Source organism: Ambystoma mexicanum, chromosome 6q, assembly GCF_040938575.1.
Source record: "Ambystoma mexicanum isolate Mex_15411 chromosome 6q, UKY_AmexF1_1, whole genome shotgun sequence".
NCBI lineage: Eukaryota > Metazoa > Chordata > Amphibia > Caudata > Ambystomatidae > Ambystoma > Ambystoma mexicanum.
The window spans coordinates 305,600,726-305,618,510 of NC_090937.1; the positions used below are offsets into that span (position 1 = coordinate 305,600,726).

The 17,785-nt window shown below is 45.7% G+C and overlaps 1 protein-coding gene across 1 annotated transcript in view; it reads right to left on the reverse strand.

Moving 5' to 3' along the window:
* Positions 1 to 1,767: 1,767 nt before the first annotated feature.
* The window catches only part of GNG10 (G protein subunit gamma 10), a 116,955-nt gene continuing 100,937 nt past the window's right edge, over positions 1,768 to 17,785 (reverse strand). The window contains exon 3 of the mRNA XM_069630808.1: positions 1,768 to 3,723. The gene's annotated coding sequence lies outside the window, so the exon portion shown is untranslated. The remainder of the gene's footprint in view (positions 3,724 to 17,785) is intronic.

The following is a 17,785-nucleotide window of genomic DNA, read 5'->3' on the forward strand; positions in this document are numbered from 1 at the left end:
AGAGGCAAAGTGCTCCCAGTAGTGACTTTTGGGGGGGCATACTAAGCCACCAGAAAGTCAGCCCGACTGGAACTACCTTGAGGGGTTTTTCTGGAAGAAGCTACTCCCAATTCCTAAATCGTTCCCAATCCAAATAATGCGTTACTAACTGGGTTTAATGTCTATGAATACTATTGCGGCATGGAACGCATTAATGCTATATAGCAAATGCATTAAAAAAAGATGTATACGCAGCTTCGATAATTCCAGCCTTAGATCGTAGTATGAATGATAATGAACCATTGAATGCTTGGAAACAAGCATGTATTGCTATGATGAAGAGAACAGATATAGAAGCAGACCTCTTAAACGTAAACCCAGTTAGAGCAAAAATAAAACTTTGGCTTACTGACTGGAATGACACCTGACAAGAATGCACTAAATATAAGCTATTCACCAACGGGATGTTCATTGAAAAAAAATGTAAAACAGTACCAATATATCTGGAGACATTTCCTGATCAGCAGTATAGAGCTCACATTATGCACCTACGCTTTAGTCTCTGGCCAACCAAAGAACGAGTAGCCTACAGACGGAGAGACAATCTTGATCCTACATGTCGGTTCTGCAATAACTTGAAGCATCGAGAGACTTTAAAACACCTGCTGGTCGAATGTGGAAATTAAAAACACTAAGGCAAGAGTATTTCGTAAAATCTTTTGCATAATATCACGCCACAACAAATGTGGGAAATGATTTTAATGCTCATCACATCTCTTTAAATTTGGCAACAATAAGATATTTAGTGAAACTAAACACCTAGACCCATTATTAAATGTTCCGATCCCAACCTATTAGTGGTATAGCGAATATAGAATTTGAAACATTTAAACCTATAATGGAATTAGCTTTTCCTTCTTTTGTTGTTAACCAGTATATTTTAACTCTTGAATTACTACTTGAATGGCAGGATGTTGGAAATGTGTGATAATAAGCGATTTTAAATGTAAAAGAATCCCAACCGGTTCTAAAGATAATGTTTTATCCTTGGATTGTTTTGCTGAGAAGTATATTTGTGTGTTTTATGAACATGTTATTTAAAATACAGTGTACAGTCATATCAGCAAAACAGATCACTCACACCCCACCAAAGTCCTTAGAGCAATATATTGAAAACTAGCTCTTAAAAAGATAGCTTTGCCTTAACCATGCGTTTACTATTAGAACATTTAGGGAACAAAGGAAATGTGCAATGGATGACTTGCTGGCTCTTCACTAACCCAAGCCACCAGGCGGTAATGGGACTTGGCCCAAATTAATAACGGGGGATAGGGAACATTACCATCTGCTAATGGCCTGCAGAGTAGGGCATTATTGCTATTAGCAAGGAGGGAAGAATGTTCGGTTTTGAACAAGTAAGGCTGAAACACTGGTACGTTTCGACTGAAGATGTATTCCCACTACTGTAGCCCTCTGTCACTGCATTGTCTGCAATGGAACTGCAAACATTCCAATGTTCAAATGAAGCTTCATAGAACCAATCTGAGCAGCATACTGCGAGTTATGGGCCCTGAAGATCGAAGGCCTAAGCAACACTAGCACTTTTAGCAGCACACAACACCCAGTTCATATAGCGTGCAGAGTGGCCAATTCGAATGTGGAGTCAACATTTCAAGGATTACAGTAATGATCACCTTTCAGCCTCATCAATTCACGGCTTTGTAATATGTCACTGTTAATCAAAGGGAAACGAAAGAAAGCCACTGACAACAAAAGCACGAAGGCAAATACATTTGGAGAGGATTTTAATACATCATATTCGCTCCCTGCACCCACAGGCTCTACAGAAATGTGTGAGATTTATAAGCATCATTTTAAACACGGCTTGTGCATTCTGTGTAACAAACAGTGCTGCCCCAGTTGCATGGTCATATCAAGAGCTTAAATGACATTCAGAAACGACTAATGGAATGGGGGAATAGCCCCAATATTTGGCTCTCCCACACTTTGTTGCAGTTGACATTCACCAAAAACGAGATAGATAGGTATGGTTACCAAACCACTGGTCCCAATGACTGCAACACACTTTAACGACAGACAAAAAAAATACCAGAATGCACTTTTGCACCTGTATTTTCCACATGTCCTTGCAAGATAAAATGAGGCCTGGTTACCCAATAGGATGCATAACTTGCTATATGTTAAAATATAAAAATTAGACAATACACCAGCCCACACAAACAGACATTTTCAACGGAAATGCAGTTGAAAATTGAGAAGAGATCTGGCACAGACAGCTATTTGAAAAATTATGCACGCCAGGCATTTACATTTAATGGAAGGGGTGCCCATTCCACATACTTGAACATTTCTATAGCTTATCATTAGGGGCGAGTTAGATTACCCATGGGTTCTTTAGCTGGGTAAACTCTGTCTCCTAGCAGAGAAGCACATAGCTCAATCAATGGGCAGGTGGAGGCAGAGCAACAGTTGCATAGAGGACGGCCAACCTAAAGACACTACTGGCTATTCGCGCCCAGGAAAGACGGATTGACCAATCACAATCTGCCTTTCCTGGGAGCGATTGTGCTTTCAATGCCCGCACCACCGCCATTAAAATAGAAAAGGGACTAAGTCCCTTTTTGGGCGACGCTGGCCATGGCTGCCGTCACCCAAAAAGCGACCTAGTTCCGGCACCCATTTTTGTAAAAAAAGAAAATCGAGTGGCAGATGGGCTCGCGCTGAACCCCCCCACCCCCCAAAAAAGAAGACCAGCCCCACACCCGGAAATCTCGGGGTGCAAATAGCTTTCATGGCCCGGTGGGAGGGGGTGGACGTGGGCTTTAATGGCCCACCAGCACCAAAGCTTGGGCTGGCTGGCTGGCCGTTAAAGCTCATGTCTGCCCCCCACCCGCCGGAGCTTGAAAGCTATACAGAAGAAGCAACTTTATTAGTGTATGCCATTCAATTGAACAAGCAAAGAAGGTTTTGGGACAGGAACCTGTAAAGGCCTAATGTTGGACTCAGTGCATCCAACATCCTATTTATGCCTTGACTGCACTGCTCCATTTTACCAGCCTTTAGTGACCAATCAATTCCAGGTGTTACTGAGTAGGCGATACAGAGGCTATCTCAGGTGTTTTGCGAAGCACACACTTTCTTTAAATTGTCCTCTACGCTTGTACGATTGCCTATGAGTGATGTCCTTCTTAAGGCATGGATGGAGGTTGATTTTAGCAAGACAACACAGAGTGTTGCCATCTACAAGGCCTCACTAGTAGCGAGCATCATCTTCTCCACTTCACTGCTGATCTTCTGCAGGACAATGCTGAATTTTAGCTTCATTTTGTGACACACTTCTTATTAGAATTTTGTGTAGAAAATATAAAATAACAGAAATTCTTTCTGGATTAGAGTACAAATCTTAGCAAGTGAAAAATGGAACATTTACCTACTGACAAAAAAAGAGGTTTCTTTGTAAAAATGTAAACTTGGTTATTAGAACAGCTCTTGCTAAAATAGCATGCTACCTTGAGTTTATTATGAAACCAGGAACAAGTTTGTGTATAAAATACAGTACAAATATTAGCAAAAGTTCTAATGTGCTACTACTTTAACAGACTAATAAATATATATGGAATAGTTTTGGCCATGTGATAGTAAGTGCACAGCAAACGTGTTTCCATCTTGAGAATGCAGTTGTTGCGTGCTGGAAGAGAATTCTCTGGAGTTTGTTCTTGGATCCTGAAAATATTTAAAGACACCAATCATTTAAAGTATGTTGTGGGTTGATGAAACTTTTAACAAGCACACTAACAAAATATATCTGTAACCATGCATAACAATATAGACAAATCCCCCCCCTATTTTCAACATAAAAAGAGTCTGAAAGTCAAGTTACAATAGATGTAAACATATACTGTGCAAAATATAAATTTGCTATGCAAAACCAGCAATTTCAAGTGCAAAGAAGCAATGTGTGCAAATAAACCATCAACTGGCTGTAATGAAATCTATTGTATGTGTGGTGGTTGTGATAGGTTGCATTGACTTTGTGTGTGTATTATTGTATGGTGGTGTGTGATTTTTAAATATAAAATATTGATTGTCTATTCCCCCATCCCCCAAAAAATGTTTTATGGTATGTCAGAATGCAGGGTTCGAAATTGAGATTAAACGAGCAGTAGTGAAAAACCAGCTCATGGGTGTCGGGCATCAATCATCCTGTAGGCAGGAGCTACCACAAGGGAACCAGGAGCTACCAGAGATGCTCCTTTAACTTTTTGCCCATTTTGTACGAACCACTGTGTTTAAATGTATATTAGATGTCTTCTAATTCTTTATGAGCAGTCTCAAATACTCAAAATGAATGCCACATTTACATGTTTGGAAGCCACCAGTCTGCGCCAAGAGCCAAAAGGAAACTCCTGGAAGCTGTTGCTTTCAAGCTAACCAGGTTCTACTATACTAAAAGCAGGAACTAAATAGCGCCCAGCTCCCCTCAATTTCGAACTCTGGAAAGTATATGCATCCTATGTGTATGTTACTGCTAATGCACTCAAATTTATCATAAAAATATAAACAAGTGTAGTTATAAATGATCATATGAGTGAGTTTCCACTTTAGCAATTTTAAGCATTTTGGTATACGAGGCTGCTTTTGTATAATTCTTAGATTTCCACAGATTCCTATAACATCACATTCTTGGTGGATGACCTCAGCTGCTTGCTTTATCCATCTGCGATAAAACAGGCATAAGTGTAAAAGGTGCAGAACTGTCTCAGGCCTATTACAATCACATAGTCAAGCCCTAGGCACCTTGCCCCACTTCACAGTTAGATGGCGCAGAGAGGGGCATCCCAAGGCAAACTGAATAAAGAGCTTCCTGGACACCTTTTGTATACTTTTTTTGTTAAACTTTATTTTTGGGTTTTTCAACATAATACAAACATTCTCACCCACATTAGGGTGGATTTAACTGTGCACCGTCCCCTCTCCCGCCCCCCCTCCTCCCCTCCCAACTCCACCTCGCCCCACGCGTAATGCCTCCATACACCTTTTGTATACTTGAGGCCACCAAAACTTTCATCACCTATATATCCTGTTTTAAATGCGTGGACAACTTGGGGCATTTGTCATCTTACCCAACATTGCATCCCTTCTCAAATCCCTCAAAATCTCCCTGCACTTCCCCAGGAGAATCCCTAGTAATCATAAATGGGAACAGGCACAGGGTTCCAAAGTCAAACGCATGCAACGTTTCCTTCAGCCACGCCACCATGGGATCTTCATACAATCATCCAAGCCTGAAACAGCTTTCTCTGTGCCTTGGTATACACCAGGCCTTCAGATTACCCAATAGCATACTATGCAACTGGTAAGAAGATCTGATCTGTGATGGGACGTACCCTGGTATCTAGATGTAGGCGTCCAGTCAAGAGTGATCTTCATCAAAAAATAAAAAGCGTCTTCTACAGAAGGAATTTCCAGCTTGTCACTCCAGCAGCACGTGGTGCATAGCCTCAGTCATAAATACCATATAAGGCCATAGATGGATACCTCCAATGATGGACCTCACTCGCCTATGCAGGAGTGACTCCTCTAACTCCCTCATCTGCCTACCCCCAAACTTCTATCTACCACTGAACTCAGCCGGCAGATTGGCTCATTTCATTCCCAGTCCGTCCTACCTATGCCCCATAGCCGGTAAACTTTAAGGCATTGCTTTAATAGTTCTCAAGCTGTAATGGGCATGTTGCCTTCATGCTACCAGAGCTTCATTACACCAGCTATTACCAGTACATTTACACCCTCCTTAAATGGGTATAACTGGTAAAGTGGTGTCAGGTCTTGGTACAGCACAATATCATTTTTCTACAACAGTGGTTATCAAGCATCACGTCTTGCTACACTGGTCACATGTCATGCAAGTCTGTATTCTATTTCACAGTGTTGCAGTCATACTTTTTTGGCCCTGTGATAAACAGATTAAAGGTAACACCATTCTTCTGTATCTAGCAGGATGGAATCTACCTTCAGAATTAAAGGTTAAAAGGTATTTGTACCTCGCACCTTCACCAACGGAATTGGTCCCCAGGCGCTCAGGTGGATCTGCAAATGACAAAGCGGGGTGGGTTAGTATGGTGAAGAGGGAGTAGAATAGTGAGAGGAGTGGTGTCCTGTTGGCAGCTAACGTTCGGTTTCCACTGTGCGCTGAGCTTGGGTGCGAGTATCGTATCGGTGTCAGTCCTCGTGTGCTGTTGGTGCGTTTTATGTGTTTGTTTGTTGTTACGGTGTGGTGAAGTGCGTGCAGTTTGCTGTGAGAGGTGGTTGTGTGGATTTTTGTGTGAGTTAAATATGAAGAAATTTGAGCTTTTTGGTTAGTGGATTGTATGTCTCGCAACTAATATCTGCAATTTGGCTCGATGCCTAGAATTTGAGAGTCCCGTACAGTGGGAGGGAGGCTTAGGTTTCACAATACAGTAGGTTTCAACATGTAATAGACAGCAGTGGAGGTTACACCTAGATCTGAGAGTCCTGTATGGTGGGCGAGAGGCCTAGGTTTCACAGTATAGTAGGCTTCCATATGTAATATAGTTCATTTTCATAATATAACAGACATAGATGGTTTGTTAAGCTTAGATTTTGGAGTACTAATTTTGACAACTCCCCAAGAGGGTAATGCAGGTTAACATTCCAGTTCTTTCTTAATAGTCCCAGTTCCATCCCAAGGTGGCACCATCTAGATGTGGCTCAGGGCAGCAATTACCAATTTCTACTATCACAGGCTGGCATTTTCTAGATGTGATTCAAATTAGTCTGAACAATTCTCTAGGGGCGCGACGCAGGCTAATATGGGATACATTACTCACCGTAATCATATTTTTGATGCTTGTATCTGCTTAGATTCACATGCTGTGCATAGGCCGACATCTAGTGGAAGCTGCGGAGTATTACAGTTTGTTTTTCGAAACTCGAAAATGGGCGTCGACACAGGGCGTGCCAGTAATACCATCCCTAGTGTGACGTCCCCTGTACTCATGATCCCTCACGCGTCTAGGACCCTCAGATTGTATTTTTTCTGACATGAGGTAGCATGAGTTGTAGCATGAGTACAGATGATCCAAGCAGATAGAAGATAGATAAGATAAGACTACCAGCATCCATGTGCCGCCTCTCAGAGGGGAAGAAGGGTGGGTCGCATGTGAATCTAAGCAGATACAAGCATCAGAAATACGATTACGGTGAGTAATGTATCCCTTGTGAGGCTTGTGGAATCTGCTTAGATCACATGCTGTGCATAGATTAGCAAGCAGTGTTAGAAGGAGGTGGGATTTGAGAAGGGTCATGAGCAAATAAATGTCTTAGAACCGCTTGTCCCACTTGAGTATCTGTCTTGGAATGGGTGTCAATGCAGTAGTGCTGAGTAAAAGTGTGAATAGAGCTCCAAGTAGCTGCAAATGGTGTCAAGGGGAACATTTGCAATGAAAGCCAGAGTGGCCCCAATGCCTCTTGTCGAGTGGGCTCTGGGTGTAAAAGGCAACGTTTTGTCAGAAAGAGAGTAACACAACTGGATACAGTTGACAATCCACCTGGAGATGGCACCCTTAGAGACGCGATCTCCCTCTTTGCCTGTGGCTACGGAGACAAACAGTTGATCTGTTTTCCTAAGCGGTCTGGTCTTGTTTACGTAGTAAAGGACCGCCCTACGCACATCTAGGGTGTGTAGTTTAACCTCAGCCGAGCCTTGTGGGTTTTGGAAGAAAGCCGGAAGCTCGATGGACTGGTTTACATGGAATTTGGAAACAAACTTAGGTGAGAACCTAGGGTGTGTCCGTAAAACCAGCTTATCCTTATGAATAGTAAAGAAAGGCTCCTGCACTGACAGAGCCTGAATTTCACTGACCCTTCTTATGGATGCAATGGCTACTAAGAAGGCAGTCTTATAGGTCAGGTGTTTGAGACTCGTCTTATGCATGGGCTCGAATGGGGGGCCCATGAGTTTAGATAGCACCACGTTCAGGTCCCATCCTGGTGGTGGGTTAGAAATAGGAGGGTGAAGTCTCTTTACTCCTTCCATGAAGGCCTTAACTACTGGTACTTTCCACCACGACACCTTGTTATGGGAAGTGGTGTATGCTGACAGGGCTGCCAGGTGTACCTTCAGTGAGTTAAAAACCAGCCCCGCATCTAGCAGGTGGAGCATGTAAGTAACAATAGTGGAAGGAGTGCAATCAACTGGGTTGATTTGCTTACTCTGGCACCAGATTACGAATCTCTTCCATTTGTCAAAGTAGCAGTGCCTCGTGTTGGGCTTCCTAGCCTCTTTTAGGATGTCCATACACCTCTGTGGTAATTTGAGATGTCCAAACTCTGACCTCAGGAGCCATGCTGCCAGGTTCATAGAGTTGGGTTGAGGGTGCAGTGTTTGACCTTGGTGCTGGGACAATAGGTTGTAGCAGCTCGGAAGTCTGATGGGTTCGCACACCGCCAGTCTGCGCAGGTGTGGGACCATGGTTGTCTCGCCCACATGGGAGCAACCAGGACGAGCGTCATCGATTCTCTGTTCATCTTGTTGACCACCTTCCTGATTAGAGGAGTTGGTGGAAAAGTGTACGCAAACATCCCTGACCAGTTCATCCACAGGGCGTTCCACTGGGAGTCTGGTTGGGGGAACCTGGATGCGAATCCTGGGCATGGTCTGTTTTCGCTTGTGGCGAATAGGTCTATAGTGGGGAAACCCCACTGAGAGAAGATGTCTTCTACGACTTCTCTGTGTAGACACCACTCCCGTTCCTCTGGGAAGGGTCTCTGCTCAGAGCATACGCTAGGGAATTGAGATCCCCTGGAACATGTGATGACAGGGAGATGTTCCGTCCGAGTGCCCATATCCAGATTTTCTGGGCAAGTTTGGACAGATTTGGCGAGCTAGTCCCTCCTTGTTTGTTCAGGTAGAACATGACGGTAGTGATGTCCGTCCGGATTTGCACTGACAGGTTTAAAAGGTAGGGTTCGAAAGCTTGAAGCTCTCTGAATACTGCCAGAAGCTCTAGAAAGTTGATGTGATTCTTGGCCACTGCGTGAGACCAGAGACCCTGAGCTGTGTGGTGGAGATTGTGAGCTCCTCACCCCGTCAGGCATGCATCGGTTGTGACTACCGCCTGTATCTCAGGATCGTAAAGGGTTTCCCCCTTGGACAAATTCTCTCTTGTCCACCAGTGAAGGCTTTGTACCAGTGTTGGCGAAACGACCACTAGATCGTCCCACTGACCACTTGCCTGAGACCACTGTTTCGCCAACCATTCCTGCATGGGACGCATGCGCAGGCGCGCGTGGGGGACCAGGTAAATACATGACGCCATCATGCCCAGCAAACGCATTGCTTTGCGTACCGTTATCTGGCGACCGGACTGGTATTGCGGGATTTGCAGCAGTATATTCCGAATTCTTTCCTCTGAAGGAAAGGTCAACCCCTCTTGAGTGTCTAGGATAGCTCCTAAGAATTGTTTGGATGTGCTTGGCACTAGACTTGACTTTTGCTCGTTTATTGAGAAGCCCAATTCGAAGAGGAGGTCGATAGTCCTTTGAATGTTTGTTCTGCAAATTACTGGGGTTTCCCCCGTGATGAGCCAGTCGTCCAGGTAAGGGTACACCGGGATTGCCTCCCTGCGTAGGTGTGCTGCCGCCACCGCCAGTACCTTGGTGAATACCCTTGGGGCCGAAGCTATCCCAAAGGGCAGTACCTTGAACTGGTAGTGCCGACTGTCCACCTATTTTCTGTGCGCTGGGAACATGGAAATATGAAAATAGGCATCTTTCATGTCCAATGTTGCCATGTAATCCCCCTTTTTTAGGAGGGGGGGGGGGATTACCTCTTGGAGAGTTGTCAGCGAAACTTTTGGGGCTTGACATACTTGTTGGCAGGCCGTAAGTCCAATACTGGGCGCATTGTCAAATCTTTTTTTGGCACAAGGAAGTAAGTTGAATAAATACCCTTGTTTACCTGGTGTCCCGGGACGAGTTCTATCACGTCCTTTGCTAGCAGATTGACGATCTCTTCTAGGAGGATCTTCTGGTGTTCCAAAGAATGTATTTTTTGTCGTGGAGGATGGTTTCGGGGACGCTCTAGTAGTTCTATACAGTACCCCTCGGATACTGTTGACAGCACCCATCTGTCTGATGTGATCCCTTCCCAAGCTTGGGTGAAGTTGGAAATGCGTCCCCCTACAGGGGTTGCGTGAGAAGGGACCCTGAACGGAGCGTCACTGTTTCGTGCCGCCTCCTTTATTGGGGCTGCCTCTACCTCTACCACGTCCTCGCTTATTCCCCCTACCGTAACCCTGGGTAGACTGCTGGTTATTATTGTTCCACTGTGTACCCTACTCTCTAGTTAGAACCTCTCTGGGAATTTTGGCCGCGTGGGCGACGAAAAAATTGCCATTCCCTCTCTGATTAGGGGGTTTAGTGGTTAGCTGGCCTAGGGATTTGAGTGTTTCATACTCGTCCTTAGCATTCTTTAGTGCGTTCTCGACCGCCTTACCAAACAACAGATCCGGCTCCACCGGTTTGTCCAATAGTGACGCTTGTGTTTCAGCCTTGAAACCAGACTGGCGTAGCCAAGTGTGTCTCTTAATAACAGTTCCTTCTGCTATTAATCTGCCTGAGTTATCCGCGGCATCAAAGGTTGCCTTTAAAATACAACTGGATACGGCTCTCCCCTCCGCTGAAACTCGTGCCAATTGGCTCTTTAAGGGTTCTGGTGCGGAGTCTATGAGTGCCGCGACCTCTTCCCACTGATGGCAGTTGTAGCTGGCCAACAGGGTGGTGGAGTTGGCAATCCTTGCCTGGTAGGCGGAAGTGGAGGCCACTTTCCTGCATAACCCGTACAGTCTTTTGCTCTCCTTGTCGGGAGGAGCCTCGGACGATGATAAGGGTGTTCCAGCCCTCTTGCGGGTGTTAGTAACAACCAGAGAGTCCGGCTTCAGATGCCCTCTTATATATAGTGGGTCTGATTGGGCAGCCTTGAAAAGTTTTTCACTCCTAGGGTTCACTGCTCTGGTGAGGTTAGGATTGAGGAGTGACGGGTCTATTCTTCTTTGAATAGATTTTAGGATAGGGATGGCTTGAGCAACAGGCCTCCTCTCCCCCACTAACTTCTGCGAAGTCTCTTTCCTCCTGGGCACCCTGGGTGTCGATGTGGAAATGTTTGCTGCTCGAGACAGCACTTCATTCAGGAGTGGCTGGTTGTCGACAGGGGAGTCGGTAATGGGGGCCTCTCTTTCTACTGGGGAGTGTACCCTGTAGGGGTCTTCCTCCTCCTCATCTTGATCCTCATCATCCCCATAGTAGCCTGTCCCAGTATGTTCCTCCACAATGCCCAAATCTGGATCCTCAACAAAGGATGTCTCTCCCTGGTAATGAGAGTAGGGCTGGACGTAGAAGGGGTCTGAAGACCCTGTTGGTGTATCAAAGTGGGACCTTGCACTTGGAGGTATGGGATCCTTAGAGCCAGAGGGTGCTGACCCGTCGGGAGTATAAGCAAGAAAGTGTTCTGGGTTTTTTGCATACAAATCTGCCAAAGATGACATTCTTGGCATTACCCTATCTATATCAACACTGGTCCATTCTCTGGAACTGGGAATGACCCTTTCTGGGAGTTTTGCAAATTTATCCTGACTAGACTTGGTAGCCCGTGCAGGGGTTTTGGTGTTACTAGAAGACGTGGACTTGTCTTTCTGTTTTTGAGGAGTGGAGTGTTCTACGGGCTTGGAAATGGGTAAAGACTGCTTCCTTTGCTGTTTCCCTCCCTCCCCATGACTGGAGGAGTGTTTCCCGTGTGTTTTAGGGCCCTCTGAGCTTTTCGACGCCTGGTGTCGAGGTTCGGGGGTCTTGACCCTATCCTTCGAGCGTGGAGGTAGGGTTTCGGGACCTGCAGTAATTCGGTCTGCGGGCGCCGACTCTTGGAGTGCGGCCTGAGGGTGGAAGTCGGCTTCGTCTCCCGACGATCGAGCTTCCGTGACCTTAGGGAGCGAGGCACTCTTGGCAATAGTGGATGCTAGCCTGGTGTCGTGTGGCGATCTAGATCGAGAGCGCCCAGAGGACGCCGATTCGGACCGTTCTCTACGTGCCCCTTTCCGAGAACTCAACGTGCGCGTCGAGTCTCGGTTGGACTTTGTGTGTTTTGTGAAGGTGTCATGGGAAGCGCTCGTGTCGCCGGGGGTGTTCCCCATAGCCGGCCTGCCGGTCGACCTTCCGAGGTCGGGGACTTGCGCTTGGCTGTCTTTCGACGCCATAAAGCCCTCGCCGTCCGAAAGTACGGTGTCGCTGCCAAATCTGAAGGCGCCCTCCGCTGCCATGGCCTCTTTACGCCTGGCGTGGTGGGCCCAACACTTGATTGAACGGTCCTTACGTGTTTTAGGCTTAAACCTACTACAGGCTCTGCAATTTGCCTCGGGGTGGTCCCTCGGCAAGCAGAGGTTGCACGTGGCGTGCCTGTCGACCCAAGGGTATTTGCGATTGCACTTGGGCCAAAATTGGAAAGGGGTACCCTCCATACGCACCTTGTGGCAGTGGGCTGGTAAGTGTAGGAATATATAAGTGTGTCTATATATTACAAGAGTGTAGAGTATGACCACCCCCCACTCTCCCTACTTGCAGGGCCTTGGCCAGCGGCCCAGGCCCGGGCCGAGACGGAAGCCTCGAGGCCCAAAGTCGTTGTGCAGTCGACGGTCGAAATCCTCTCCGATCCGGCGTCGAGTGTAGAAATTCGGAATCTCGACGTTGGGGTGGAGAAGGGGTAAAATTATCAATATTTTGCTAAATTATGGCTTAGTGCCAGGAACTCCGCGAAATGCTTCCGACCAGTATGGCGGAAAAAAACAATCTGAGGGTCCTAGACGCGTGAGGGATCATGGGTACAGGGGACGTCACACTAGGGATAGTATTACTGGCACGCCCTGTGTCGACGCCCATTTTCGAGTTTCGAAAAACAAACTAATACTCTGCAGCTTCCACTAGATGTCGGACTATGCACAGAATGTGATCTAAGCAGATTCCACAAGCCTCAGAAACACAGTTATATCACAATGTGTTCTAGTTTAAGTGGCAGGACTTCCGGAGCAGAGTGATTGCTCTACTCCCTACCCTAGCCACTCCTACCTTGATTGTAGCTGCTGGTTGATGGCTAGACACGGGCCTCCCCTGCTGACACCCGCAGACAATTTCTGGAGCTGCCCTTTGCCTTGGGGCTCTTAGCCGCAGGGGCTGCCGGGCTGTCCTGGGGTGTCAGTTATGAGGGTGTAACAGACCAATCAGGTCGGATCGGAGCATTGGGAGGCGGGCATAGACCGCACGAGGAAGCAGGCAGGGGAAGGGGACCTATGCACACAATGTGCTCATTTGCAAGCACCAAAGATGCTACACCAGGATGCCTATGGGGATGGAGGTGTAAAGACTATATGGTAGAGGAGAGGCACAGAGGACCCTAGCCAAGATTCTCTATAAGGTAGCAATGGACGAGCAATCAAGGCCTAGCTTCTCAGGAGGTGATGCAGGCTGGTTCTTAAGTACAGTGTAGTCCCCAACCCCGAACAAAGGAATGTCCACACACTGTATTACTGAAAGCACAGTCTTTATATAATTAATATTCAAAGGTATGTACACTATCACAATAACGCACTTTGTACTCAGAAATCAACAATGGCAAATATATACAATTCTAAAGTGGTACCACCAATATTATCAGATCTCATTAAAGTACATCAACTATACTGTCAGAATGGCACACAGATCAATAACAAGGAAACCAGCAGTAGAGAAAGGAGGAAAAGCAAGATGGTTGAAACAATAGGCAGATTACTGGCCTCTACCGTTAAGCACAGTTCTGTGTGGAGATCCCCCCCACCTGGGCAAACTGTAAAATAAAGTTCTTAGGCAAAAGAGCGGGTGGCTCCGGTCGTCGGCGGCACGGCGTCAAGCGGTCCCCTCTTCTGGGGCAACACAACTTCGACGGGCCCCCAGCTGTTACACAAACCTGCGAACTCTGCTTCACTTTGATCTCCTCGGCGGTCCCATCTCCGGTCGGCAGCCTTTCGAGGGTCTGACTTCCAGGGAGCTTCGGCGAAGGTCAGCGGTGCTCGATGGTCCCTCGGAGCACGGAAGAGGGCGCCTTACCAGGTCCTCTCTCGGATCAGTCTTCGAGGAATTCGGCAGCTTTCAGATCAGGTCGAAGCAAATGCAACAGCAAGTCTTCTACCAGCTGGGCATCGAGGATCAGCAGTTCCAGTTACTCTTCAAGTGTAGACACCGCTTCTGAACACTTTTCCAGTGGTGAGAGGTCCCCAGATATACTATTCTGTCTCTCATCCACACTGCTGGGTCACACTCAGCAGCCAATCATACAGAAGGGCATTCATGCAGTCAGTCAGCCAATCAGGCACACAGTGCATTCAGGCCATCCTCCTCCCTCTCAGACACTCACAACAAGGAATGTGGATTGGGACAAGTACCCAGCCATTCAACAGTACACACAGCATTCAGGCCAGTTTCGGGCAGGGCTGTCTCAGTCTTGGTCTCTCATACCAGAAACCAGACAGCCACAACAAGAAGTGCATATTGGTCACATACTTCATTCACCCAGGTCCCACCCAGAGGGTGTACCCACAACATACAGTCACTAGGAAGGCTCCAGCCAGTCTGGACTGCACTTCACAACAACACCATATATGGAACTTCCACCCAACAGCCAGTCAGGGGGAAGGGACAGAGTCAGGGCTTCCCAGGACTTTGGGACAACAAGGTAACAGGCAATAGAAAGCAAGAGGCCACAGGGGCCATCTTGTTTTCCATCAGGAATCAACTGATTCCAATGGCAGGGCCTAGGTATCCAAAAATGGAGGATACTCAGAGCACCTGTCAAATTCAGCATGGATCTGCCACCAGCCCATACCCTGCTCTGTGGGCCACACACAGGTGCCCAAAACATACACTAGGGGCACAGGGTTGTACCCCCACCCATGGGTGCCATAAGGGTATACCATGGGTCTGTACACCAAACCAAAAACAGGAAGAGCTGCACTGCCAGGAGTCCCACATGGACTCCTGGACAGAAAACAATACAGAACACAATGAAAAAGGACTACAGGACAAGGACAGGGAGGCCCTGTCCCTCCAATGCACTTCCAGCATCACAGGGGGACCAAGGACACTCACCTGGCCTGAGGTCAAGACGGCAATGGCGCAGGAGCTATGCCGAACACCATGTCATTAGGCCTGTATTGTGGGGCCAAGGCACAGAGTAATCAGGGCATATGGGAGGGCTGGGAAGCGGAAATAGTCTGTATGAGGAAACGGGCAGGGGAAGGGGACCCACGCGGAGAACATGCTCATTTTAAAAGCATCAAAGATGTTACACCAGGATGCCTATGGGGCTCGGGGACCAAGGACACTCACCTGGCATGAGGTCGAGACGGCAATAGGCGCAGGAGCTATGTATTAAGCTAATAGAAAAGTAACCCTACAAACAAGAAGGAGCAATATAATTTCTAGCGGAAGTTAGATGCAGTCTCATCAATCCATAATGCAAGAGTTAACCAATAACGAACAGCTCACATGTTTCATAAGGGAAGTTGACATTTTCGTCTGTACAGTTAAAAGGACTGGCATGGGTCCCATTCACTCACATTAAAGAATACATTTCTGTTTAATACACTAGCCCCAAAGCATATTTTCAATCTATTCATTGGTTTTAATGCAATCTCATTGACAGGGGTAACATGATGCAGCGAAAAGAACATTACCAGCCCCCAAGAAGGCAGAGATGTCTTTATCAATATAACGGTTCACTGAAATGATTATCTCTAAGGACCATCTTGTTTTCAAATTACCCTCTAGGCAGATAACCAACAGTGTGGCTTTTTATCAAAAAACACAGTGAACACTTTTATCTCCATTATGTTCACATCAAGAAAATATTTAACTGCTGTTTTTCCCCATCTTGGTCCGCATTCATTACATAGATATTTCGTATGTACAGAAACCCACATGCGCATCTGGTGCATTCACATGAAATATATGCATAATTTAGCCTTGCCATATGACAGTCAGCACCATTGCACCGAATTTGTACTAAAGAAAATAGTGGGGTAAGCATTGGGGTTTTGACAAATACAACATTGTGTTTATGATGAAAAATATTGTATGTTGAGATTGTGATCAAATGTCTCACGCTGGCAGTGCAACAGTACAATGTACAAAGAATTCTGGAAGTAAGCGTTGTCATGAAGTCCAATAGGAATACATCTAGTACAGTGCTAGAGAACTTGGGTTGCTTCAGTAGATCATCTAATGAAGGACCTGAACAGTACTATATGAAGACCGGGCACTACGAGAACCCACTTGATCATCAATGACATTTGAAGAACAATGTAGCATCTCCCAATTTGCATAATTTAAAAAAATACATACGAAGCCCAAGGTTTATAATAGTGTGTGAATGCCTCATAAATGTCACTTTTAGAGATACTGCAATAAAGTTATCAAACGCTATGCTCTGATATGGTTTCACTTTGGAATCACAAAAATGCAAGAATTTTAGGATGCAGAGTAGCCAACTATCAATGATCTGAATAACATTTGATTGATTCAGTAATCTAAGATGTCACTCGGCACACAGAGGGGATGAAAATGCTGTTGACTGGTGCCCATACACCCTCCTTCACTGAGCATAACACTGAGTCCCCGCCAGGGAGAGAAAATGTTTCCCTGCTGAGACTTATCAGCGAAACAGGTGCTCCATATTCTATGGGCGTGATGTTGCAGGAGAATACAGCATTTGGAAACAAATGTATGTGTGGAAGGCTTCCCATGTAAACCTTACAAATCTGCCGTTAGTAGTTTTTAGGGGCTTGTGTGGCTCTCAAAACACATCATTAAATCCACAGGGTCTGAAGGCATAAAGAAATTCTAAAATCATTGTACGGGGTGCAGGAAACAGGATGGTAAGTCATCCGTTGGGTTGACTACTTTAAGACAACATTTACGATGTAATGATCAAGAATATATTAATATTCTAAGAGCAGTTTAATTTCTGAATAAGGGATACATACCTAGCAATTAAGCATTCGTAATTAATCACCTAAATAATGTTGCCATCCTCTCCACTATTAAATCAGCAGAATCCATATTCTTAAAATAGCTCTCGATACAAAGCATTGCGTATATGTGACGTCTTACGGGATGACGTCAACACAGTGCATTTAAAAGACTTGCTCAATATGGTGGCTGCTACAACACGCAGTACGCCACAGATGAACGAGCATACCGAACATGGCAAGGACGGTTAAATCTATAGAATAATCAAGTTTAGAAGATACACTTTAAAAAATAAATCAAGACCTGTTTCATAATATAGGATCTATGCATTCTATAAAAAAAAAAATAGAATGAAGAACTATTTATATAGCGTGGTAAGACAGAATCAGGAGACCAACAAGATGACATGTTTAGTGACTGAATAGCTTATTCACACAACTACTCCTCTCTGTCCCTAACCATCTACGCATTAACCTAAAAAAAAGCAAATGTCAAAAGGGGTTCTCGTCAGGATGTCCAAAAATAGAAGACTGATCCGTCGTCGTAACCTAACTTCACATCAGTAACCTTTTATATCTGATCACGCCTGTATTGTTCATTTACACAAGAAACTGCGCAGAACACAAGGGTGTCCAATATGAGGAACCATTAGGCAGTATTCGATTTGTACATAAGTGGTTTCTAAAACTGTATAATAAAAAAAAAATATTTTGTA